Raw genomic sequence first — 27,436 nt, 5'->3', positions numbered from 1 at the left:
CTATCTATATGCTCACCAAGTTTGGCTAACTCTCCGCCAAACACCCTGTACATATGTAATTTGTATATTAATTTGTCCTTAATTCAGAAATACACTTATATATGGTTATATAGTTCGCATAGAATGACTTTTAAATTCGTCTACTCATCCAAACCTTATCACTAAATAATAGATGGTATTCTGGAAAAAAGAATTCTGTAAATATGACAGCCGGGATTATAAAAACAATTCGCGAAAGGCTTCCTGACCTTAATATTCGGGGTTTCTAGAATTCGCCGTATCTGAAGTTAAACTATGACACATCGTATCCAATTAAGTTATGCCTTTTTAGATACTAATCTTTTTCATCAACTGCTATTTTTATAAAGTTCCCATGACTTTAAAACTCTACTCAGCCAAACACTATCACAAAACCATATTTTTTTTGACTATCAGACAAATTTTCTTCGAAAAGAAAAACACAATGCGGGCGTTTAATGGCACATTATAATAATATTAAAAGGCCTTTTTGCTTGATACTGCATCGCGTTTATCTTTGCCGCCTTTTGATATCGCTTTGTTAAATGCTGAGTAGAAAAACAACACCGTTATGTACCAAACAGTCTCTCATTGTATACGTGTGGATTTTAAGACAATACGCGGCTTCTTTTGACAGGAGAATTTTGATAAAAACTTGTGATTTTTTTTAATTGCTGATGTTGTTTAATCTGAAAGTATTTTATAATACAGATACTTTGCCATCAATGTTTAAATATTGAGTTTATTGCTTTTTAGTTTGAAAGATTTTTTTTCTAAGAATAATTAAATTCTATTGAGCAGCATCATAAAATATTTTAGCACACTACTAATAGCACAGAATTAATTTAACGCTAATTATTGTTTTATTAGTATATACCTATAATTTTTTAATAGTTGACTAGTTTGTACACAGGAAACAGTTAATGCGTTTTAAAATCAATGCTGGAAACTTTGCATATTAATTGATTTTTAACACCTTGCTTACTTAATTATAATGGTGGGTAAGTGTGATTATTTATGGGTGATCTAAACCTATTATTCCTGATCAAAATGATTTAATTAATTTCGTATAGGCAAAATTTTCATAAAATATTCTAAGAAAATAATGCAGTAATATTAATTTTATAATATTCAGGTGCTCAATCTAAGAAATTAAATTTTTTGAATAACAGAGCACGTCCTGAAAATTATATACCCAATAATAGTAGAAAATCCCAATATAATGATAGTGTAAATCCAAAAAATGGCCGGTAAGTATAATTTTAGTTAAATTTAAGCAACTTAGATTCAATAATTATAACAAAATGTAACAAAATTGTACTCTTAATTCACAAAATTGCGCAAATAAAATTTCAAAATAGTAGAAAATTGTGACAAAAAGTTACTATATAGTAAAAAATTGCAAAAAGCAAAATTTCCAAAAACTTTTTAAATTTAAATATTATCTTACATCCCAAAAAACTATAAATATGATAGTATACAGGATGAGCCGGGAGAAACCGATCAAACTCCAGGTAAGTATTGTACACGTGAAAAGATTCTCACTTGTTTTGGTAGGTACCAATTGTTTGATACATTTTGTACAATCAGAAGATTACGTTAGGCGTATGCAATTTTGTAGTTGGATAAATGATAATCATCCTGTTGTATCGCGCATACTTTTGACCGATAAAGCAATATTCAACCGTGATGGCATCAACAATACTCACAAATCTCATGTTTGGTCAGAAAATTCATACACAACAGTCAAAACTAATTTTTAGCACAAATTTTTGGTAAACGTGTGATGATTAATTGGTTCACATATTTTAGAAAATCGTTTAACATGAAGGAACTTCTTATTTTTCTTGCGAAATGAGATAAAAGCATTATTAGAGGACATTTCTCTTAACATCAGAATGCAAATGTATTATCAGCACCATGGAGCTCCCGCATATTTAGCTCGCCAGATCAAGGTTCTTTCCAGGACTATGGATTGGTCACAGTGTTTCTATTAGTGGAGAGATTCTCCAAGATCTCCAGACCTTAGACTATTAAACTATTGTTTGTCGGGCTGGTTTTAAAATAAGGTGTACAAATTAAAAGTCGACACTCTGGAAGCCGTAATTCGACACACCAGAAATGCAGCAGTGTTTATTAAAGAAAGTCATAAATAACTTAGAAATGCTACAAACGCCCTTTACAGACGAATTAGAATATGCTTAGAGGTTACTGGCGGTATATTTGAACATCTGCTAAAACAGCGCCGATAATCAAAACTACATATGTTATTGAAGGGAATTTTGTTCCTTTGTAATTACGCTATATTTTGAAAAGTAATGAGAATCGCATAAGAATACATAGGTTTTTTAAAATTATTTTTACATATACAATACTCACCTGAATATTTATCCTATCACAATACTTATCCTATGTAATCCATAAAATTAATATGGTCAACATTTTCTTGTGTCAAAATGTAAGACCAGCTTAATTAGGAAAAACCATTTTTGTTTTGTTGAACATCGAAAAACTTTCGAATCGAATAACCTGTTATTCAAATAATAAGACTTACAATTTAAAAAAATATTCGCTAAATATTTTATATATTTTGCAAAATATCCCCCATGTATATTAACTTAAATATTAACCTAACAAGCGGATATATTAGTTTAAAAAATTCTAAATTTATAATAGAAAAGATCATTTTTTTTATTTTCAAGAATATTGTTTATTGTTTGTACTGAAATCTTAACGTTAAGAAATATGATGGAAGTAATAAATATAATTTTTTTTTAGTATAATAAATAATCTTCTGTGTACATTTAAATAAAAAATACAAATCTTTTTATTTTGATAAAAATAGTACTTTGTTGTTTCTTAGTCCTTCAGAAAACTTTTAACGAATCGATCATCAGAAACAACAAAAATGCTTACATTAGGAAAATTGTATTTTTTTTCAGGTAATTACGTTATTAAAAACAGAAAATTCACATACATTACATTCACATACATTTACAGGTACATTATGGAAAAATTAGTATAATAAACAATCTTCCATGTACATTTTATTAAAAAAGTATTCTTTAAATTGATAATAAAAAAAACATAATTTTTAAACATATTTTTTTTGTTTTCCAAGATTTTACAGAAATCTTAAACGGTAAAAAATTATTTCCTAATTTTTAGTAATTAGAGTCTTATTATGTCTAAAGTCTAAATACACTAACGACAGTTTTCATTCAAAGACCTTGAAAAGTACTACTTACTAAATGGAAAATAGCACAAAGATTTAAGTGATAAAAGGGATTTTTGGGATAATCCAATACATGTTGTTTGTATTTTAACCATTTATGTTATTGCATAACATAAATGGTTATGATCAACGTTTATGTTCAATAAGGGAGTCATTGGGAAACGGGTTGTGAGGACAAATCATTTTGTCTGTTATGTCTATTATACCAAAATGAGAAATTTGTGAATTTTTGTGATTTTTGTGTATTTGCCCTTTCTACTGTATCTCTAAATTATTTAACTCTTAATAGTAATAAACGTGTTGTCAGCGAAGCGACATAACTGGTTCAAATGAGGGACCTAACTATTGAAACAGATCATTACTAAAGATCAAGGAAAGTAAAGGGGATAAAGATATAAGATAAGGGACTCTGTATTTAGTCGTGAGAAGTTAAGATTTAAATGGCTGTTTACATAGTTTTTATTCCAACTAATTTTTACAACAACTAATTCCAACTAACTAGTTATTATCTGTTACGAAAGAACAAACCCACTGAATCTATTTATTATGAATTGATGCTGAGACAAACAAATATTACTTTTGAAATAAAATATTAACTTGTCATAAAATATTTTAAACATCACTCTTAAAATTCAGAAAGATTGAAAAACGGATTTCCCTTTTTAAATATTGGGATAATAATCTTTAGTTTTAAAAAATTTCATTTAGAAAAGATGCTAATTATTGATTTAAATTTTATGATTTCTTCGTGCTTCTGAACTCTTCCTGCTTCTTTTCGTCTACTTAAAATAACTTTTTAAGGTTTTTAAAAGAAAAATATTTTTTATATCCTTGAAAATTGTATAGTTTCATCATTGAAACTTTTAATTAAAAAAAAACTCCATTTAAAAAATTGAAAATGACTTTTTAACGTTGCGATTTCTGTAAAAGCCGAAAAAACAAAAAGGTATGTTATTATATCTATTTTATTATAAATATAAATTATAATTTAATTAGTAAAACGAACACAAAGATTGTCTTTTATGCTGTTTTTTATTAAATGTACCAAGATGCAACAAACTTTCTAAAAAACTAGGTTTCTTAGAATTAAAAAAACTAAATGTGGCTATTAGCGATTTTTCCGTTTTTAATAACATAATTATTTACAAAAATTTAAAGTTTTCCTAACATAAACATTTTTGTTGTTTCTTATAATAGTAAAAAAACTGAGAATAATATAAAGGCCGTATAAAAATATTTTTTTATTAAAAATATCATTTTTTAATATTACTTATGCTTATTTATTCACACAAATATTGTAAAGTAGTAACGAGACTTTATGTTGCTGCCTTTTAATTTATTGTAAAGTAGGTATAGCCATAAGGTTTTTCTGAAGGATTAAAAAAAAACAAAAGGCTATTTAAAAAAAAAGCAAAAATATTAGTTATTTTTAATAAAAATTTGCACAAAAGATAATTTAATATAGTTAAAAATAATATATTCATTGACACTGCTCGATCAAGTGTAATATCAGCTAGATAATACATATACATAAATATAGTCATTAAAGTAATCTGTTATTCAAATATTAAATAAATTATCTATTACACATTTGCTAAATATTTTAGACATTTTGCAGTATATTTCTTATGTAATGCATAACTGAAATGAGCATGGCGAACGTTTTTTTTTTTTAATTTCAAATAGGAATTCATAATAAGCAAATGGATATAATACTTTATATATTATGTCTGTATATACTTATTTAATAACGTAAAATATGCCTTTTAGAGTTAAGCTTAGATAGATAATTAATAAGTTTTAACCTGAGAAAGAACGATTTTCTTAGCTACTAATTTAATTTTTTTTAGTGGACGACATTTTATTGACTGCAAGAAGAATTGTAAAAGTAGCCTCTAAACACCCAGGGCTCTTAATACATTATATATTAATACATTAATAACATTATAATATTCCCTTATAAATTTATTGCATTATAATATTGCCTTCTGACAGTTAAAGTTTTATTCCTAATTTCGATAGAATAGCATAGACTTAGAAAAAGCGATAAAAAATGTTTTAATTGCAAACACATTATGAAGATCCTTACAGGTTCTCTTAATATATCCTAACATACGGTTAGGCATATTAATCATTTCATCAAAGTCAGAAAGGTCAAAAAGGCGTAAGCTCTTAAATCATTTATTACACTAACCACTTCAAGAATGACATTATTGATAGAATAATGTACTAGCAACTTACTTATTAAAAGACTAAATATGATTTTTCTGCTTTCAAAAATATGTCAATATTTTTTTCCAGTTTTAATATATTAGTCGGATTCTCAAATGCAGTAAATAATTTTAGGTCATCTGAAAATATCAGGAATCCAGATGTGAGTAAAGAGGGGGTCCGAATCAGTTCCTTGGGAAATCCCGGATGTTACATTGAAGGGATTGGTCAAACGATTGTCAGTGATAGCTTTTTGCTATCTGTCAGATAGATAGGAAGCTATCTAGCTCACATCGGGCAGACCATAATGAGAAAGTTTTTTCGATGCATATAGCATAAGTTTCATTACTCTTTTCAAAGTTTTCAAACATAGAGTTAGTAAAAAGATACAAGTTCATCAACAGAACGTCCAAGCGTAAAACCGTATTGCCTAGGCAATTTTTTTTTAAACTGGGCTAACAAAGTCAACATAACTCATTGCTCAAAAACCTTTGAAATTACTGATTAAATACTTATAGGCCTATAGTTTTGACATTACTTTCGTCACTTTTATGAATGAGTGTGACACATAAGATTTTCCAGATCTCAGAAAAACAGCCAGATTATAGGAACTTGTTAAATATGAGATATATAAAATAAAAGAGAGTTTGAGAGCAGAAGTTTGAAACTCTGTTAGGAATTCCATTAATGTTTAATGTCTCCCTATTTTACTACTTCTTATAATAATTATTTAAACTATATATCAAAGAAAATAATTTTGCAAACAAGTTGGCTACATTAAATCCCTGTATAGCTGTACAATCTACAAAATGCATGCAGCACCGTACCAGAACTAGATTAAGAGCATACAAAAAAAATTCCAAAAGTAGTTTAGGATTAAGGGAGAGTGCTGTTACTAGGAACAATTATACCTGGAGACTATACAATTTTCAAGAAAAACAAAAGCGTTGTGTAGATTAGGTTTAACAGTTTCATCTAGTCATACAGTAAACAGTGCCATCGTTTTAAAAACAGTCGAAACATCATTCTGATTATTTCATAAATAAAATCTTGAACTATCCCTGTGAAAACCGGAGGCTACTAGTTTAGCACGATCGACTGCATTTATTAAATAAACAGTAGGTTAATTTTTTTCCAGTTATAAATAATATTGGATAAAGCGAACTTTCAATTACACCAAATATGAAACACAAATTAAAGTGGTTGTTCTACGGTTCATAACCCGCCAAAAGTCCTCGTCACAAAAAGTGCCAAGCAAGTCGGAGCTATGATGACAGGAGAGCATGGATCCAATGTCACAATAATTACAACTATAAATAGATCTGGTAATACAGTACCATTGATCTATTTCCATAAAAATAATTAATAAAGCAAAAGAAATTGGACGGGAATTGCTAACGATACCTCCTCATACGAGCTATAAATGTCTATCTCTTGACCGCTCTATATTTGGGCGATTTAAAGCCTATTACCATCCACGTAAGTCCACGAAAGAGTGAATGTGCATACCAGGAAATGCAGGTAAATTAATAATAATTTACGACGTTTGCAAAATTAGTGGAAAAGTTTTTAATCTAGCATTCACTCCTTAAAATATCATTTCCGGTCTTAGAGTGACTGGAATAATTGCCCTCAATGAGAATATATTTAACAACTCAATATTTGTCATCAGGTTTTTCAGATCGTCCACACCCATCCCTAGAAAAATCGATTATTAGAAAAGAACCTGAAACTCTAAGGAACAATCATCTATCAATTTAACACGCCTAGAAGTCGTCTTTAGGAAACAACAAACAAAATATTAGAAGAGGCTTTTACATCCTCGTCTATTTCTAAAATTCTGCCAAAGTCGGTTAGACTATTTCTAAAAGTACAACCTCACAAAGGGCATGGTAGGCAAAGAAAGAGTAAAACTTCAATTTTCACAGAAGCGCCAAAAGAAAGAAATAGAAGTAAAAAAAAGAAAAGAAGAACAAAGAGTAGAACACTCCGAAAATTAGTATAAATTATAAAAAGTCTCCAAGGAAACCATTGCATATTCGAAAAGTACCCCAGAGCAGTGATTCCAGTGATAACGAAATTATAAGCAGCATCACTGGCTGTGATGAACACGACGTGTACTATGAAATGCACAATAATATGAGTTGGAATTATCATGTTAAATTAATATATATATTAAAAAATGTATGTTTAATATTCATACATTAAATTCATGTTTACATATTTTAGAACTAAAATTTTTGTGTTGTGTTTTATAATTTTATATTTAAATTGTAAAAAAAAATATTTTTTTCGGTACCGATAAACATTATATTTTCTTAAATAATTTTTTCCTGAATATCACATATTTCATCAAAAGTGTGACATGATTGATTAAAAAGAATTTAGTCTTATTTTTACATATATTTTAGGGGAATAAAATAATCTCGCACTTACAAATCTTTTCCAATAACCCCTACGTGAGAGTGATAGCTAACCTTAAAATTTTTAATAGGAATAGGGGTCAAACGGCCATTCCATTGACCATGTAATTTTATCCAGATTTCGAATTTCCACTATCATCCTCTTTAGTATTACATGAGAAGATCTTTAAAAAGCTAGTTTAAACTTAAGAAAATATCAACACATTATTTACTATTAAAATGCTTATTATTTAATTCACCTATATATATTGATGTTACTTAGTTAATTAAACTCCGATTTTTTTTGATAAAAAAACCCTTTTGAAGTCCTTCTGATTTTTTATGAGAAATCTTATGTTAAGCAAATTTGTCAATTTTTACGTAATGTACTTAGTACTTATACATTTATACTTAATTTTAGTCTTTATATACCCAAAGTAACATATATTACTACAATAGTTTTTTGTATATATTTGTATATACAATAGTTTGGTATAAGTAAAATTTACTATATGAAAATTTTAGGTTTTGCCATATTTTCGTTTTGCTAATTTTTTTATTTAAAGTGACTTATGTTCTATGTTATTTCTACTGGATCCTAAAAATAAGAGACATAATTTTAAAGGGTTTACTTTCATATTATGAGCCTTAGCATATACAGTGCGAACGTAAAGGTTGGAATAAATTCATTTAAAATTCAGGGGTATGTTCAAAAAAAAAACGCTCGGACATGTCGATTTTTATTTTTAACTGCGGGTTTTCTTACTATAATTTTATGTATACAGAGTGGCCCAAAAATAAGTTACGTTCATCAACGTAATTTTTTTAAATGTAAACACCTATTTTTTATTTTAGATTTAGGTTCTACGTCAAATTCTTAGTACATTTCATGTACCATGTCCTATACCTAAACTCGACCGTTGACGATTGAACCCAATAAAAGGCTCTTTTTGGAAGAGTTATTTATATCAAGCAAAAATACATAAAAATATTTTAATTAATTTATTAAGTGTTGAAAATGGCTGCCACGAACCTCTTGGCAATATCCCAGTCGATGCTGAAATTCTTGTAAAACGTTATCGATAACAGAAGGTTCTATCAATCTTATTTCTTCCGTTATTCTAATTTTTAAGTCTTCAATGTTGTTTGGCCGATTAACATAAAATTTGGACTTAAGATACCCCCACAAAAAAAAATCTAAAGGAGTCAGATCTGGCGATCTGGCCGGCAATTGCACCCCTCCGACCAATCCAACGTCCAGGGAAAACGGTATCCAGGTACTGGCGCACGGGACGAGTGTAATGGGCTGGAGCTCCATCTTGCTGATACCATAAGGAATTATCTAATATATCCGGGTCTTCTGGATCGGGGTATAAAGTGGCAAAGCATGGAACCAAGTCATTTTCTAAAAACTCTAAATACCTCTCACCATTCAAGTATCCTTCAAAGAAAAAGGGCCCTATAACCCTGTTTTCATTCACCCCCGCCCAAACATTTACTTTTTGAGGGACTTGGCTGTGGCATTCCATCATCCAGTGCGGATTTTCAGTAGCCCAATATCGGCAGTTTTGCCGGTTTACACTACCATGAAAACAAGACGTTGCCTCATCAGAAAATACAATTTTTTTTGAAAATTGTGGATTAGCATGGCACGAGTCCATAAGTCTCTCACAAAATTCTAAACGCCTATCTGGGTCATCTTCATTTAGTTCATGAACCAATTGAACTTTGTAAGGGTGCCATTTATTTATACCTAAATACTTAACGACGGATGTCTGGGATATCTGATTTTCTAACGCAATATTGCGAGTCGTTTTATGGCAATCTTCTTCAACTGCCAGCAAAACATTTAGTTGCTTCTCTTCTGATATACTTGACCGACCTTTCGTATAATTATCCCTGACATGACCCAAATCCCGATATTTCTGTTCTATTTTACTGACAGTACTTTGAGATATACTTGGCATGATAAATTTCACAGACTTCCATCTGAGTGCGCATCCTGTTTCCATAACCAATCATCATCAAAATCTCTATTCGCTCTCGCTCACTAAGACGTACCATTTTTTGAAATTTTAATTTTATCTTTTGATAAACTTAACACAAGCAAAACTTTGCTTAGGCATCTAAATCAAACTAAATTCACTCAAAATTATTTGATGTCAACAAATTGTGACAAGTTAACAATCAAAAACACCAACCACAAATGTAAATAACCAAACAATAACTGATAGGTTGCTTGATATAAATAACTCTTCCAAAAATAGCCTTTTATTGTGTTCAATCGTCAACGGTCGAGTTTAGGTATAGGACATGGTACATGAAATGTACTTAGAATTTGACGTAGAACCTAAATCTAAAATAAAAAATAGGTGTTTACATTTAAAAAAATTACGTTGATGACCGTAGCTTATTTTTGGGCCACCCTGTATACATAAAATCATAGTAAGAAAACCCGCAGTTAAAAATAAAAATCGACATGTCCGAGCGTTTTTTTTTTGAACATACCCCTGAATTTTAAATGAATGTATTCCAACCTTTACGTTCGCACTGTATATGTATGTAAATTATTTGAGTTGTGTTTGTAAGTGTAGTAAGGAGTTTAATGAGAACAATACATAAATCTGAGAATCATCCGCATATTATTGTATTTTGTATGCGATATAGTATTTTTCATGTCAAGTATTTACATATAATGAGAATAATAAGGATCCTAATAGAGATCCCTAAGGTACCCCGGCAGTAACAGAAATAAATTTAGATTTTGAGTAAAAGGGGTGAGAATCACTCTCCACGTATTGAAACCTATTGGCCAGGTATGATTTTTCTGCAACTGAAATATCAGAAAAACCAAAGAAATTTCATTTAGCCAGCAACATATTATATGATACTTAAATTTAGTAAATATAAGGTTATTAATTGTTGTTGTTCTTAATAGTGCGTGAGATCATTCGTAATATTTACAAGACAAGTGGTTGTACTAAGCTGTTTCCTAAGCCTGGATTGATATTCAGATATAATTTTATAAGGATTTCAGAATGAAATAATTTGATTATACATGTATCTCTCAAGAACCTTTGACAACACAATAAAATATTAGACGTAGATCTTTAGCTCTAGATCTATTTCTTTGGAGTTTTGCAAATAGTTTAATGATAGCTCTTTCCCACAAGTCTGGAAATTGGTTTTCCAAGATACAGAAATTAATAATATTGAAAGGAGTGCTAGAGAATGGACAACAAGTTATTACATCGCTTATTGATAATCTATCATGGCCTACTGAATTAGTACCAACTGAATTTATACTATTTTATAAAATAATCGCATCCGTAAGATTAAAATTCAGTAAATTGGGAAACTTAAATGCTTTATTGTCTTGATATAATAAAATTATTTCCTTGCAAGTAATATCATTTTATTTATTAGATCTAGCAAAAAAATCATTGAGTATATTTGCTTCAGATAATGCTGCAGGTATGTTGTATCATATTTCTTTGTTTAAGATAATTTGCATAACTAGCCATTTTGCTTACGTATGATGCGTGTTTAATACAATTTTTAGAAATTACGATAGTACTGGAGGCAATGATCACTCTTAGTTTTTAAATATTTTGTATGTACTTTGTCTCTTAGTTTTATAAGGAGTTTCATATTTTACATGGAGTAGAAGGCTTACTTTTATTTTTCTTAAGTTTATTTATATTAGTATACTTAAATTAAAAATATTTAACTTTTTAGTTAATTAGGAGAATAATAAATTTTGTCCCATGGTAAGAGACTAGCAATATAATCAAAGCCATCTCGATTATTAGAAATATTATTGTAGTAAAATAGTTGGCTTTAGTTTTTTCTATACGAACATTAAAAATTGCATAAATAAGATGTTGACCGCAGAAATCGCAGTTGAAAGTGGTATTAAGTTGCAACTTTTAAGGGAGAGCACTTTATTAGTTATTATCACGTCCAATGGGCTACTAAAGAAATACGCAAACAAAATCGAGTGAGTTCTGTAATTATCCAATTTAAATCAAATTTATTTATCTAGACAACTTAGCACAGATAAATAGTTTAAGGGTTTAAGAAAGTCAATATTAAAATCACCACTTCATCATAAAAAGGGCTAACAAATTTTCAAAAAATGCAGGAACAGATCGACGTCTGTGGAAGGCGGGCGATATAGGGATATAACAATAACACTTTGCTTGTTTAATTTAAATTTTATATCCATAAATTTAGAGGTCTAGGAGACAATATTTAAGTCTATAAAATCGTATTGTAAATGGGACTTAATATACATTCCGATGCCGCCCCCTCTTCCCGTAACTCTGTCCTTCATTACTAGCTTTTAACCATTTACTTTATACCTCTGAAGATCTTGATTATAGGAACGCCATGTTTCAGTAAGGGCAAAAATGTCAAATTAACATTTACGTAAATAATTTTCTAGGTCATGAAATCTAGTATTTAAAGAACGGAGATTGAGGTGTCCAATTGTAAAAAATTATGTGTCACGATACCAGTATACTCGGTCACCAAAATTTTCAGCCATGATCTAAGGAAATAATTTCCTTCATGCCTCCAAGATTATCGAAATCACATCGGTTTGCCAACTGTATCTTGAACCTAGTAAAAAAACATAGAATGTAAAAAAAACTTAACTTAGCACCTAAAAGATATTATTGAATCACCATGATGTAAAAAATAAAATAAAATATGTGTTACACTGCATTATAATGTATAGAGGTATGGCATCCAGAATAAGAAAACAAAAAATAAAATATATTCCTAATTAATTAAATTTATATTCCCGAATAATTAATTACTAAAGAAAGTCTTATGAAGGCATGAAATACTTGCCGAAATGCATCTTTCCTGAAATTAGGATTAGCATTTTATTTGTGGAGAAAAGATTTCTCCTACTAACTTTTTTATGTTATAATTTTAGGTTTTAAATGCTCACATTTTAATAATAATATGGCTGAAGATCTATTTTATTAAGTCCATTTTAAATAAAAATAATATTTTTTTTTACGTAAAATAAAATCTTAAAATAAAAGACCTATTGGGGTTTTTTAATAGAACACAAGATTATTCATTATACATATTTTTCAAAAATTTTCCAAAATTAAAAGGAAAACGATCGCAGCTACTCCGTCAAGCGAAATGTCAGCAATAAATACACGTCATCCAGGTAACCTGTTATTCCAGCGTAAAACTAAAAAACAATTAAATGATTCAATCGTCGCGCAAAAATGGCGCCGATTCACATTTTCTTGCCAACACAAAAAAAATTACATAAATACCCCCCCGACGTTCGACGACGACGTGCACATTGTTGCCAAAAGGAAAACAATCAGGTTAATAAGTACGAAAAAGATTACGCAAGAAAGCGTAGCGGATCGTCACTGTCTTGTGGGAGTCTCTCTTGGGGGACGCCCCGCCTTCACAACAGTGCGAGCTTTCGCGAACCTCTTACATAGAGAGAGAGCGGAAGCTGAGCAGCTCATCTACACGGCTACAGAAACGCTATCTAACAAACGATTCGCAAAAAGGAGGCGGTCTGCACACGTGGTGTCGTGGGGTGGTTCAGGGGCGGGTCGAAAATCACCGAAGAGAAGACGAAGTGGGGAGAGATGCAGCAGAGCTGCCCAAGCGAACAGAGGCATCCTAGCACGCAGTGCACACGCACATGATCCGCAAGTTCGTCGTTTGTAGTGGGCACCACGCTCGTTTAATATCTTTTCTTTCTCTTCTTCTTCGTGTTTTTTATTTTGTGTGTGTGTATGTGTGTGTATATGTGTGATATAGCAGTAGTTGACGACAATTGCCTTCGGCGAGGCCGTTCAGGTGAACAGGTGCACATAACATCATCGGACCTTCGGGGTGTCAAGCCAATAGAGCTCGGGGTAAACAATAGATTGTGAGGGGGTTGCGCATACGGACAGACAAGGGTGCGCATATCCAATTCGCGAATATACGCCGAAACTCTTTTATGCAGTGCGGACAGTTTAGTTAACGAACACAGTGGCTGCCGCACATCTTCAGGAGGTTCGCTCACCGGCGAATCTACGGACATGTGTTGTTAGCTCCTTACCCCTGTTTACTCAGATAAGGTGAGTTGATACATTTTCCACTATCATGTATGCATGAATACGCGAGAACATCTTAGGATGTTAAGAGGGCAAGTATCTCTTATGTATTGCATAACTTCAATGGTTATGACAAACATTTTCTTATTTTCAATTAAGCGATCATATTAAGAAATTACAAAATATTTGCTATTCAAAGAATTGCTGAATAAAATTTATAAAAATAACACAAAATATAAATATTTTTAACTTAAGATTTATCATAAAAATCACCTAAAAATCTTACTAATTATTTAAAATGTTCCGGAATATATCTCATTAATTGCATAACTTAAATGGTTATAATGCAGGTGTTCTTATTTTCACGTAGGCGCTGGTGAAATATCGTATACTCTATTGTTTTAGATTTTTATTTTACAATTATGAAAAAGAAACCGTAGACTTTTTACTTAAATTAAATAAAAGATATAAACTTTTCTGAATAGAAAATATATACTTTCTGCTGCATAACATTTGTATTGCATAACTTAAATTGTTATGATAAACGTTTTCTTATTTTTTTGTTAATATTATTTTAATAATTGGAGTTGTATTAATGCTTTTTACATATTTAATTAGGAAGTAGGCGAGACTAACGTAACTGGAGACTACATAATTTTTAAGATTTCTCCAATGGAATACTAAGCAAAAATGAGAAAATTACAAAACTAATTAAAAAATATTTGCCATTAAATTGCTAATTGCTAGGCATTTGAAAGGTTTTAGACAACATTTTGAATATTTAAACCTAAAAGAAACTGGAAAAGCTGTTACACAGAATATACCACTTGCCAGAGTAACTTATTCTTAATAGACGGGCTATATTTATTGTAGTGAATATATATGGATTCAAATGACAATTTGATAATAATTTATTATCATAGATTGATTTTAATTTATACATGCCTTGGCTTGTAATAATTTTTATCTTGGGCAATGCAAAACTCATTGTGATAGAGCAAACGTTTTCTTATGTATAAATGCGAAGATTAATGAAAAACTATCATTACATATTTATTTGTTTTAAATTTTTAATTAATTATTATTATAAACAATTAGATTTAAATATAAATAGATAAAATTGGTTAAATAAAATTTTAGTAAAATATTCTAATTCTCTCAAACGTATTATTTATATTATATGTCTTTTTTCTAAATAAAATTTTAAATTGTTTTTAAAGTCAACTTTTAACGAATCAAGAAATTTGAATATATAATATTTAGGTAATTTTAAAAAAGTGTATGAAATTAATGAAATAAGTACAATAATAGAGACAATAATTTCCAACAAAATATTTGCATTAACTTAATTGACAATTTAATATTTAAATTGTTTTTATAGTTTATTTTGACCCAATATATGCCTTGTAACCTAAAAAGCTACGGAAGTCTAATAATACAAAAAAAATAATCTGTAACGCATAACTTAATGTGATATGTCAAGCATTTTCTTGTATACAAATCCAGAGCGAAAAACTAATTTTCCAATATTTATTGAATTGTTTTAAATTTTAATTTATTTATTACTAACTCAATTAATTCTAAATAAAAATAAAATAAGTTTTGTAATTTAAATTTTAAACAAGAAACTAAAAATTTAATTGATATTTTATTGTTTACTAAACTTTAACAATTTATTTCAGATGTCCTATACCCATTGTATATGACATTATATGTCTTCTTTCTAAATATAATTTAATAATAAAATTATTTTTGAATTTAATTTGTGCCTATATACGCGCTGTAATCTGATAAACTACGTATTTATGATAATACAGAAGAAAAACGAATTACTTGCCTTTAAAAACAATTTCTCAGCAATGTATAAAGCAAAATTTGATATGCATAGCCTAATGCCAAAGTAGTTGTGCAATAAATTCTTAGTTGTTCTGAATTTTAATTTAATTATTATTTAAAATAATTAATTTTAAATAAAAATCAAGAAATTTGGCAATTTGAATTTTTAATAGGGGATTAATAATTTAATTGATATTTTATTGCGTACTAAACTTTAACAACAAATTTGAAAATATAAAATACTTAAGTAATTTTAAAAAAGTGTAAAATGAAATACAAATCAAAGTAAAATAATAAAAATTTGCCTTTAAAAAGATTTTCATTCTATATAATGCATAACCTAATGTGATAGGACAAACATCTTTTTAGATACAAATACGCACCTTAATAAAAAATTAGTTGCACATTATATGTTTAATTATTTTAAATTTTAATTTAACTAAACATATACACAAGAAAATAATTATTAAAATAAATATTCAAACGTGTACAGTTTTTGTTTAAAATAAGAACGTGCTAATAAAATTATATAATATTTATTTAATACGATTAAAATAACTATAATCCATAAAAATTTAATCAGAAAACCACAGAAGTCATTTAGAATATTTATATCTAAGTTAAATTGAAAACAAAGTGCCTATCATTAATTGATCTTTAAGGTATTAAAATTTATTATTTGATGAAGTTCTTAAAACTAATATAGTATAAAGAACCCAATCCAGATTTTAATTATTCTCCTTAATTAGGTTCATAACTTGTTACCGTATGACTAACCAATTTATATCCTATAAATATTTAATAAAGATTATGAATGGACTCACTATGGATCTCTGTAAAATAAAGCCCTTGTATCCAAATTTAAACCATTTTTAAAAGTGTATTCACCCATCCGCAAAAAAATTAATACATTACTTCATATTTTCATAAGAAAAGAAAAAAAAAATCCTTTGAACCATGCGCCACGACATAAACACGTCGAGAAAATTTATTGTTAAAACAACATCGGAATTGGCAATGTACGGTACAAAAACCCACGTTTAAATCACTCTGAAGTGGAGCGATTATATTCGGGGCGCATAGCAAGAAAGAAATCTTTGTTTTATAAAATGAGACATCTGCTTTTGCTCAAGATTAGGCACTAACACACACACACCATCGTACTCTCGGTCTAATGGCAAAACTTCAGCCGGCCAGCCAGCCACATGTGGTTGTATGTGGGTGAACGAATCCGACCTGGTTTTCAAGTGTTGTGTTGAAAATGTGTGCAGTTTGATGAGGACGTCGACAATGATGCTGATGATGATGCTCCAAAGGAAATTGAACAGGATGTTTTGAAATATTAACGGAGAAGAATGATTCTTTTGTTGGGATTGTGCAATATAGCGGTCAATAGGATATTGGATATTTTATTATATCAATTGATGAGATTGAGTTCCTTATTTTATGATTGGTACTCTGTGGCATCGGGATGTTAATAAAATTGGCTTTTTTGGCTTATAAGAGCTTAAGTGGTATTTTTTTCTAAGTTTTTGTAATTATTTGTTTAACTGTGTTTAGGTTTTTAACTAAATTTGCAAACATTTCTACAGATTTTTACCTATGTAATGTTTGTTAAAAAATACAACTTAAAATATTAGTCCAAGTAGTTGATTCGTCGAGTTTAAGAATCGATAATTAAAATCAATTTTTCTTTAATTTGCTCGACTTTTGTCAAATATATTGGCTTCTTCAGAAAACTAAAAAACCATTGTATATATACCATTTTTTGAATAATAAAAATTGTTAAAATGAATAAATTAAAAAAATTAAGATAAAATTGTATAAACTATAATATCAGTTCAAAATTAATAAAATTTTTATCTTATTAATAGAAAAATTTTATTCACTAAAAGTAAGTAAATTAATTATTAGCACATGGATAAGCTCCTATTAATCTCGAACGAATAAACTTATAAACTGAATTCAGAGAATCATCAGCTAAAAATAAGTAAAATAATTGTTAAAGTTTATCAATACAGACTTAAAATAATTGTTATTTTAATAATTTGGGTAGGTCCTTATTATCCCCAAATTGATATACTTATCGCCTTACTAATTTCAAACCATCATTAACCAGAAATAAGTCAAATAATTGTTATGATTCGGTTACATAATTGTAAATATTATAATATACTCACAATTTAGCAATAACCAGTTAAAATATTTGTTACCATATAGATAATATCTTAACAGCCACAAATTAATAAACTTACCATATTACCGATTTAGAGCATCATCGACCAAGAACAATTGAAGAAGTAGAGGTCTTATGCATAGAAAAAAAAAATTAATGCTTCTTACATTTTTTCTATTTTGTTTTTACTGAATGTGAAATATTTTTTCATAAAAAAGTCAATAAACTAAAAAAATGGTTTTAATATCTGGCATATATATGTATAGTTGAAAAAAAATAATTGAAGTGCAACTAAAAGTGTTGAAAAAATTTCACTTATTAAAAATTGTGACAAAATTAGCACAGTAGAGCCTTAGAAAAAAATTTGTATTTACCGTTAAAGTGATCGTAAAATGATTGCCTTATTCGATACAAATTGAGAAAATCAGTATCATGATATATAAAACTCCTTATCAGTACTTAATTCTCTTCTTACTAACTGAAAAAAAATTCTTTGCTAAAGTTAATTATTAGGACTTGTATAAGCTCCTATTTATCTCAAACGGATAAACTTACTAAGTTAAAAGCATCCTCAACTAAGAATAAATAAAATAATTGTTAAGGTTTATCAATTAAAGCAGACCATTATTTTGAACAAAAATAGTTGTTCATATTTAGGTAAATCCTTATTATCGCCAAATTAACATACTTATCGCCTTACAAATTTCACATCATCATTAACCAGGAATAAGTGAAATAATTGCTATGATAATTATAAATATTATAATATAGTTACAAATTGATATATTTATCAATAATCAATCGAAATATTATCAGCCCAGAATTGATATACTCATAATCTTATTTATGGCAGAGTTTCATTGATTAGAACTAACTATACTATTTGTTATCATTGAGATAAAATCTTAAGTCCACGAATTGATAAACGTATTATCTTACCCATTTGGAGCATCATCAACCAAGAATAAATAATATTCAGATATCCTTTAATCAGCGCAGAATTATTAAGAATATCATCTGATTCATGACATATAATAGGTGACTAGAAATAATTAAAATTATTACTACGATACAGTAAATCTTTATGAACCACGATTTGATACACCTGACTTGATAGGTGTATCAAATGATAAAAGGTGATCGATACACACAAAATATTATCAGCTCAGAATTAATCAAATTATTATTTTATTTATTGCAAAATTTCATTGCCTAGCGATATTTATTATGATTTAGGTAAGGATTTGATTTAGGCCTTTATTAGCTGTAAGTTATTTAATTTATCAGTTAATTTTAAAGTCTCATTAACAAAGAATAGGTGAAATAATTGTAAAGGCCTAATTTAAAAAAAACATCCTACTTATTGTAAAGTTTCAATGACTAGGGAAAATTAAAATAATTTTTATGATTTAGGTATGCCTTTATCAGCTTAAAATTAATAAACCTAGTCACGTACCGATTTTAAAGCCTCAGTGACCAAGTTGTTAAAGTTAACATTTTTCTCAATAGAAAGGTATATCAAAAGTCAATAAATTAATAATTTTTCTTTCAAAAATTAATAAAATCATTGTTATCATTGCGACAAGTCTTTATTGGCCTTAAGTTGAACAAATCATCAATATGAAGTAGTAGCTATGACGTAGACAAATTGGGATCTCTAAATCATTATCAGTATTACTTACACTTTAACTTATGTCTAATGAGCCAATTTTACTGCCTTGTTACAAAACGTTGACATTTTACTAAATCGGAGCAAAATATGCGACAATTTATTTTTATAAATTAAGAAACCCATGTAGGTAACTTTCCAATCAAATGTACACCATAAAATAAAATATTTTTGATATTTCTATATTTCGTAACAGATATAATTTACCTAATTTATTATTAATAGTTTTTGTTTCACTAATGCAATCAAACTCAACTTTAGCCTTATAAGAAAAACATAATACGAGACATTTTAATATTTAGTAGTCGAGTTGACGTCCGGAGATTTATGGGGCGCGGAGATTTAACTCAAGTCTAGTTTTTAAATTTATTAGCCATTATTCTTAGATTATGTTTTTTTTTTTTAGAATTATGTATTGTTTCCCAACGTAGAGATTTATCGGCCTATTTAAACCGTTATGAAAACATATCGAATGGTTTCATTAAATTTTAACACCAAACTGCTTAGAATAATTATCAAATAACTAATCTTACTTAAGCATTAGTCAACGTTATCTCGCGACAAAAATAACAACTTTTACACAGATTTCGATCTTGATTCATTCGAAAAGACCCCGGTCTACTTTAATAAACGGATGCGAGCGACCGGTCCAGGGCATTGTTAAATCTACATTTGCCGGCTTAATGGAAAACATGTGTGTTATGTTTCTACCTTTTTTTTTCATTCGGAGACAGAAGGAAAAGATGAAATGAGTCATATTTCACAATGTGATTGTTGGGAGGTTTATAATTTTAACCTGCTCGCTCGTTTCTTCCTCTATTAGCGCTCCACTTCCTGTATGGGGGGAACGTGGATAGAAATTTTTGATAATTTTGCTATAAATAATTTTAATTTAGGATTTATGGCACGGTTTTTTTTGGCTTGGAGTTCAACGGTGGAAAATTGTGTTTTTTTGAATAATTTGCATTTTTGTTTATACAGAGTGTTTCTAAAGATAATTTACTTGAAAACTTTTTAGAACTCGTTAACAGAAGTTAATATATCTAAAATCACCTGTATACAGCAGCGTATCTAGCTTCTGAAGGCGGAAAAGGCAGAATGTTTGGAAGGTGCAAGGCAAAACAATAATAATACTTATTAATTTTTATTTATTATACAGGGTGGCTAAACGGAAACGAAACGGCGGCCATGTCGGGCTTGTAAAGATTTTTAAAAGATCATGCTCGGACACGTCAATTTAGATTACTAGGGGGAAACAGAGTATAATACCACACCCATCTGTCATTCCTTAGCCAGTGTGGAACTAACCTCAAAAATTTTAAATGGAATAGTGGGCCGAATTATACCTTGTTTGGAAGTCTTTCGATTCTCTTTACGGCTATACCTAGTTTAAAGGATTTTACTTCAGCGGTTCTTAAAGTATTGACTATCTTAACATTTAGTACACTTTTTTGAAAAATATTCACAATTTTCTGTCAAACTATTAATTTATAATAATCAAACATAAACACTAGTCTAACAAATGCCATAGATGTTAACTTCTATGCAATAATACATATTTTGTTCAAATCAATGTCGCACATTTTGTGCAATTATTTCGCGCAATTCTTGCATTGAAGCTAGTTGCGTAGCAAAGATTTTACTCGTAAGGTGACCTCACAAAAAAAAATCCAGAGGTGAAAGATCAGGCGACCATGCGGGTCATGCATCTCTGTCCAATCCAGCGACCAGGATAGTTCTCATATAAATAATTGCGGACAGCTATTGCCTAATGAAGGGTCGCATCGTCCTGCTGAAATATCAGCTCGCTTTAATAATATGTCCAAATACATACAATAATATTCCAATAATATGGTCGCCATAAATGCCCCATGTGCTTCGTGATAAATATGTGGATTGTGGTCCGACCAATAACGGCAATTGTGACGGTTTACAGCGCCGTTTAAGAAAAACGAACATTCATTTGAGAAATAAATGTTAATCACATAATTGGGATTATTTAATGCTCTTTCATTAGTTATTTCACAGAACTACAATCGTCTTTATTTATTTCATGTATAAGCTTTGTTTTATAGGGGTGGAAATCCAGTGTTTTAAGAATCCCTTGTATACTTCCTGGATTGATCTTAGATATAGAAGCTCTGAAGCGAAACTATCGAGTGCTTAGTATAGGATACATATTAGGTTTGTTCTCACTGCAAATTTCTTACAAGTTTGAAATTGTTTCCAAATCATTCTTGATGTGCATGCATAAAATATTACTTCTGATCGATTTGAAACCGTCTGTGCGAACATCAAATATGGGTTGAGTAGAGTTCATATTAAAAAAAAGAAGAGCAAGAAAATTAGTCACTTTTTTATGCCAGTGGGAAATAGGAAAATAAATTAAACATAAACAAACAAAAAATTACACCACAACCTTAAAATAGCTGTATATTATTGATAGAGTTTAAAATTGTGTAATTATTTGCTACTTCAGGGTTTACTTCTAAAATGGTCGAAAAATGCTATTCTATTAAATTGGGAGACAGTTTCATCAAAACAGTTTTGAAGTTTTGATTTTTGGGCCTTATCAACAAAATTCTGATCAGATTCTTCCAACGATTGAAAATCAGTCATTTACTTAATGTGTATTTTTAGACTAATCCAACAATTTAAAATATAATTTTTCAACACGAATATAAGGAACTATACAAAACGACAAAACACAAACAATAATTTAAAGGTAATGTTCATATTCCGAAGAATCGGCGTTGACTGGCTACACGAATTCCCTGACACTTTGCTTGAAATAAATCCGAAAGCAAGCCTGACTATCAAATGACGATCAGAAATTTGTGTAAGAAGATCAAACTTTTGATTTGAAACCAATCAGAAGTTTTTGTGCGAACGCATTTAACTTTATTGCAAATGTCAAATATTTGTCAAAAACTTGTTTCTTACTGCTGTGAGAATAAACCTATTAACATCCCAAAACCGCAATCTCTCTACAGCTTCATTTCTTACCGGTTTCTCAACATTCGTTTTTTTATTGGACACCGATTCTGTGTTCCTGAATTTTGTAATTAGTTCTTTAACATACTTTCCTTGCACGTTTCTGTTTTCTTCACGTTCATTGAAAAGTTCTGCTATTTGAAATGCATTTTGATTATTAGCATAAAATAACTCTACTATCTCTATTCTCTCTTGTAGGGCAAAAACCATTTTGACTATTATTTTGTTTAACATGATTGACTAAAAATCAGTAATCCGATTTCACTCGACCAAGTTAAACTGACCTCTAAGTGACATTCTTATTTTTTGCCCTCCTAAACATTGATTTGAACAAAATTTGTGTTACTGCATGGAGGTGAACGGTGGCCATTTTCAGCATTTGTTGGACTAGTGTTTATGTATGATTGTTATAAATTAATAGTTTTCCAAAGAATTGCGATTTAATTCAGTCTTTCCAAAAACCTAACATTTAATAAAGGTTTTCCAAAAAACTATATTAAATATTAAAATAGTCATTAGTTTGAGAACCGCTAAAGTAATATCATTAAAATTAAATACAGCCGTAAAGAAAATCGAAAGGCCTTTTAAACAAGGTATAACTCGACCCACTATTTCATTAAAAATTTTTGAGCTTAGTTCCACCCTAGCTAAGGGATGAAAGATATACTCTAAAAATGTTTTAAATTGACGTGTCCGAGCGTTTTCTTTTAGCCACCCTGTATATTACCCTAGTTATAGATACATGCAACTTACAAATAAATAAAATTATGTAGATTTTTGCATGCCTATTTTCATCAACAAATAGCAAAAATTAAACAAGCAATTACCTAAAAAATATATTATTGTAGTAAAATGTATTAAGCATCGTCAAGTCGTATGCTAGTTTAATCTTCTATGTATACATAATTATATAATGTTAAGCTAGAATAGGTATTGTTTCAATGCCAACAAAAAGTTCATGCATTATTCTCAAAGAGACTTAAATAATATGTAACAAGGAGGAAAATATAGTCGAAGTCAAAAGTCTCACAAACGTAGAAATATGCAGTTATGATTAGACAATTATTTATAGGAAAAATATACCTCGTTTTATTCACAATAACATACATTAAAGACCACTTATGATAACATAGAGGTAAAAGTAAAAAGGTATTTATACGGTGTATTGTTACTAACTAAAATATTAATATTTAAACCCCAAATATTATTAAATTCTAGTGCATTTCCTGTATACGGTTTTTTTATAAAGATTTGGTGCATCTGATTCTAATAATATTTTGTGTTTAAAGATTAATATTTTAGTTAATACCGATACACGATGTAGTCTTTAATGAGCGTTATTGCACTTAAAATAAATAATATTATTTCTTTAAATTATTATCTAACCATAGCTGCATATTTTTATTCTTTATTTTAGGTCTGATGATGCCGTAAGGCGAAACGCGTAACCTAACCAATTGAAATTGCATTTGAGAGACTTCGAGTTTATGTTTCTCCTTGTTGCATATTATTTTGCATTATTCGCTTTAATACTTAAGATAGACTCATTATAATAGAAGTTGCCAGTCAGATCAGTTTTGCTTAAGATGAACCTTAAAGTTTCTGGGAGAAAAATCGTTTATTTCTTTCAACCACTCAAATACTGTTTTTGGCCAATTGAGCACCTGTTTCAAGCAATTAAAGCGGTCAGAAACTTATTCCAGGCACTTAAGTCAATAAAATACTTATTCTAACCAATTTAAAACAAGAAAGACACCATCAGTTCATCGGGATCTTCAGTTAGTCAAACTCTTTTTTCAGGTATTTGAGATAGGAACTTACTATTAATCCAGGCTTTACATTCCTGGAAAAAAGAATTTTCTTTTCCAGGCACTTAAATCAATTTTATTTAAGAAATGGTTTAAAGGGCCTGGAAAATAATTATTTGTTTCTTCCGGATACTTCCGGATACTCCAGAGACTATTTGAACCATTCTTTGAAAGGAAATAGTTGATACGTACCAATACGAAATATTTTATTTTTGAATGTGCATTCTAAATTATTCGCGATTAATAAGGGCATGAACACTTCTGAAAGTACTTTAAAAAATTAGCAAGCATTTTTATACTCATCCAATGTATCACTAATTACAATGTAACTTTTAAAAAATCCTGATAAAACTAATATGTGATTCTGATTTTCTCCTTTTGTGGTTTTTAAAATTCATTTAAATATTAAACAAAAAAATCTCTTATAAATTAAAAAAAAAATGTTGAAGCCCTGAGCGTCACAAACAATATTCAAAATTTTACCGAGGGCCTTCTTCGACAAAATCAGATGCGTTTTTATTAGTCGAAGATGTTTAAAAATGTTAGTTGTGCCACATTTAGATGCAAGCTCCTTAGAGATTAAGATTTAAAATTATGAAACGTATTGTCATTTCGTATATCATTAGGATCTATAAGCCTCCATGAACCTAATACAATATTTATGTCATTCATCTGCGAATAATTTAATAAATTAAAAAACTTTATATCGAACCTCTTGCTAAAAACATACAAGAAAATAAATTTAAATGTGTCTATATAATTTAAGATCTTATTTGCTTCTGCTATTTGCTTAGCATTTACGTTTATAATTTCTCTATAAACAATTTTTGCAAGAGTTTTATGTATCGCCGAAATATTAAAAAATTAGAGTCTACTGCTGTCAGTATTTTGCTGCTGGGAATTTGGTTATAGAATCTACAAGCACCAAACTTAAATTATGAGCACAGCAGTTGAGTACATTGCTTTAGGTACAATATTCTGAATGTTAGCTATTATTAATTAAGCTGACCAGACATTATGCTAACAATGAGAAATATATATACCTATGAAATTAAGTTCTCTCAGTATTATATTAAAATATGACTGTGCTATCCTACTTATCATTTCAATAAATCAATATGTATTGTGACTTCTTGACAATTTTAGAATTTTATTCTGAATATTTGAATACTTGACGTTTCTTTGTACTAGTTTAGCTTAAATTACATCATCATATTTTTTAATAAACCTTAAAGTTTTAAAACATTATCTTAATATTATTATTAGAACTTAATTTGTCCTGAAAAAATGAGGATCTGCCCAAATCGATCTATTTTCATGACTAAATAGGAAACAATGTTTCCTAATGCAATACAAAAGAATTGAAAATTCCATAATTAGTTTTTGAACTATTTAGTTGGTTATTTGGATGTCGTTAAAAAAAATAGGATCAAATGGATACAGGTCATCAGCAGATATAGCTAAAAAATAAATTAATAGTAACAGCAAATATAAGAAACAACAACTTGCAGCTACCAATTTTTTCCATAACATCCTGATATGATTTCAATATTCTAAAGTATATTTTCAAGAATATAGTTTTCTAGACTGTATTATTTTTATTTTATAGAACTATCTTTAGATATAAATTAAAGCATAAATTTTGATAATTAATTAGCAGGTGATTACTAGTTAATAATAATTGAGAATTAATTTAATGTTGCAGAATTTTAATTAGTAGTAACCATATTTTCAAGACTCGATAATTTAATTAAAATAAATTTAAACAACTCCGTGGTGAAAAACCTTTACAAACTATTAAAATTAAATAAAACGTTTATTAAAATAAGTTTAAAATAAAATATGAATAATACTCATTTAAGTTATGCATTAATATGGAAATTTAATTTGACAAGTTAGGCAAAGAAATATATAGTAATGAAGTCATCCCTTCAATATCTACAAAAATTACCATAGCCCAAAGTAAACAAAGACATTCGTTACATGTTTCTTTCTATTTGTACCCAGAGCATGCAACATTAAAAATCATATCAACACAATCATCCATCCCTTTGTCTTTGTCGAAACTCCTGGCGACCCTTTATCTTCATACGGGGGGCATAATGACATGGAACGGGGAACAATGCATTCCAGATTGGGTCAAGTGGAGGCGCACTATCCAGAGAAAATGACTTCCTCAACGAACAAGAGAAGCTGATGACACCCATTGTGACACAGTCATTATGTAAACGCTGAAGTTTTATTATACGGTTCTCTATCTCTCTCTCTCTCTTTTAGTCTATGTAGGTTCGGATATCGTCCCCTGTTTTTATCCAGAATTTATCCAGGAATTCAATGAGACGTGGCTCCGTGTCGATTGCGACGTGATAATTTAAAACTGTAGGAATAACGTGAACGACTTGAAATGTTCAATTTATTCGGATCGGCGGTGATTAAGGTGAAAGCCTTAATATTAATTTCACGTTCATAGGTAAATATTTTTTGAAATAATTTTTTTGCGTATATAGTACGTAAATCAGAGGTAATTTGTCGATGGAGTAGACCTAGATTAATTGGCACGATAGGTCCAAGCCCACTTTTTTGTTTAATAAACTTGTATTTTATTTTATTAAAAATGATTTTTTTTCTTAAATTAAAAAAAAAACTTAAAAAAATGTAAGTGCAAGAAACTATCTTATTTTATGTTGTTCTTTTTTTTTTAATAATTTTTTGGTTGACTATTATATTTGTCGAATGAGGTATTTTTGGAAATTTGCATCATTCCGATTTTGCAGATTGTCTCATATCTCATCATACCCTAGTAATTTCGTGATGAGTATACACTCCCGGTATAACTAACTTGATATTGATAAAAAAGTCAATTTTCTTCTTATTAAAAAAAAATAACATGACGAAAAATGACTATTCGATATTTTATGATCTGTATCATTAGAAATTTTTTTAAATACGAGTTCTTACTTTTTTATTTTTAGCTCTAAAAGCCTATTTAATTTTATGT

The 27,436-nt window shown here is 29.1% G+C and overlaps 1 protein-coding gene and 1 long non-coding RNA gene across 5 annotated transcripts in view; one reads left to right on the top strand and one right to left on the bottom strand.

Moving 5' to 3' along the window:
* The window catches only part of LOC126737001 (transcription factor SOX-5-like), a 416,570-nt gene that overhangs the window by 232,446 nt on the left and 156,688 nt on the right, over positions 1 to 27,436 (top strand). The window contains exon 1 of one of the 3 annotated variants that reach the window (XM_050441665.1): positions 13,516 to 13,979. The exons of the other annotated variants lie outside the window; for them this stretch is intronic. The gene's annotated coding sequence lies outside the window, so the exon portion shown is untranslated. Of the gene's footprint in view, positions 1 to 13,515; positions 13,980 to 27,436 lie in introns of those variants that run through there. 3 annotated transcript variants of the gene reach the window in all.
* LOC126737002 (uncharacterized) overlaps positions 12,313 to 27,436 on the bottom strand; it is a 73,487-nt gene continuing 58,363 nt past the window's right edge. For both annotated transcript variants that reach the window (XR_007660845.1, XR_007660844.1), the window contains exon 3: positions 12,313 to 12,489. This is a non-coding gene — a long non-coding RNA (uncharacterized LOC126737002). The remainder of the gene's footprint in view (positions 12,490 to 27,436) is intronic.

This window comes from Anthonomus grandis, chromosome 6 (genome assembly GCF_022605725.1).
Source record: "Anthonomus grandis grandis chromosome 6, icAntGran1.3, whole genome shotgun sequence".
NCBI lineage: Eukaryota > Metazoa > Arthropoda > Insecta > Coleoptera > Curculionidae > Anthonomus > Anthonomus grandis.
The sequence above is the reverse complement of the archived record's forward strand: the minus strand, read 5'-3'. Positions and strand labels throughout refer to the sequence as shown.